Raw genomic sequence first — 1,570 nt, forward strand, 5'->3', positions numbered from 1 at the left:
ACGCGGGCCTCTCACTGTTGTGGCCTCTCCCACTGCGGAGCACAGGCTCTGGATGCGCAGGCTCAGCGGCCATGGCTCCACGGGCCCAGCCACTCCGTGGCATGTGGGATCTTCCCGGACCGGGGCACGAACCCGTGTCCCCTGCATCGGCAGGCGGACTTTCAACCACTGAGCCTCCAGGGAAGCCCCAAATCTTTTTTCTGATAGAGAAAAAGAGGTGTTAATAATCTTGTACACATCTTAGGGATATCTGAAGAAGTCAGTGGAATAACATAAATAGAAATACTTTAAAAGCTATCCATTGGTATTCAGATCCTATTATTATATCCCATGTCTAGAATTATCTTTCCCTTCCCATTTTTGTAGATAATACCTCTTTCATGAAGTCTTCTGAACCAATCTCCTCTTTCCAGTCTTTTTCTCTTATATTTAGTACACATGAAAATTATTTCCTCCATTTCTATGTTCATCCATGCCACGTTTATTTCATTTAACCTGATAAATTACCGTTCAACCGAGGAGTTACTGATGACAATATTAGGGCATTTCTCTAAAGCATTTTTTTCTTGGTCTCTTTGTCATTCATCATGTGTTGTTTATTAAATGCTTATTAGCACTGCCATCTGTGCTAACTATATAATAGTGAATACAAAGATAAGGTAAAATTCCTGCCATCAGTGAATTTGTCTTGGGGTATAGGGAGATAGTAGAGGGTTTATATCAAGCGTTTGAGTTGGATAGACCTCGTTTGAAATCCTAGATCCACCAGTTTGAGCAAGTTTCACAGTCTCTTCCAGTATCAGTAAGATAGAGGTAACAGTAGTACATACTTCAGAGTGTTAGTAAGAGGATCAAATAAGATCATGTACGTGTGTGTATGTGTATCACATTTAATGCAGTGCCTATCTATAATGAGTATTCAATAAATGGTTTCTCTTGTTTAATCATTGATTTACTAAATTATTAAATTTAGTCACTAAATTTCTTCCTAGTTCCTTATTATTCCTCAGCCGCTGACTTTTGTGATAATTACAGAGGACCTTAGAATTAAAAGTATTCTCATTTTAAGTTTCTGTCCCTTAATCTCACCCTGTCTCTTTAACTTTATGTTTATATGACTAGATTATAGGATTATGTAGTCATATACTACAATAAGCTATAGTCATATAGTTTATACGACTAGATTATAGGATTTTCCTACTTGTCAGAAGAACTCCAGAAAATGTTCCAGGTTTATTCAGAACTAGTTGGTGAATTTTCAAACTTGGATATAATTAGTATATTGTATTGTCTAATAATTTTAGTACTGATGGTTCTTGTTAAGATTTAATTTCTTTGTGCAAACATATCTCATAGAAGCTCTTTAGAAGATATCCAACCTTTTCCCCCTTTCTTATAATGACACAAAGCATATCATTAACATGCAGTTGAAGCTGAAATAACTTCATCCTACATGATTTTTTAATCCTGTAGAAACATGTCTTTGGGATTTATTTTTATTTTTATTTTTCTAATGGATTCAGAATTCTAGTAGGGTGGCAGCTAGGGAAAGAAGACCACTACAGATATA

General features: G+C 36.3%; 1 protein-coding gene across 1 annotated transcript in view; it reads left to right on the plus strand.

The window, feature by feature from the left end:
- RAB3GAP1 (RAB3 GTPase activating protein catalytic subunit 1) overlaps window positions 1-1,570 on the plus strand; it is a 127,786-nt gene that overhangs the window by 84,228 nt on the left and 41,988 nt on the right. The window lies entirely within an intron of this gene.

Source organism: Lipotes vexillifer, unplaced genomic scaffold (genome assembly GCF_000442215.2).
Source record: "Lipotes vexillifer unplaced genomic scaffold, Lipotes_vexillifer_v1.1 scaffold233, whole genome shotgun sequence".
NCBI classification, from domain to species: Eukaryota; Metazoa; Chordata; class Mammalia; order Artiodactyla; family Lipotidae; genus Lipotes; species Lipotes vexillifer.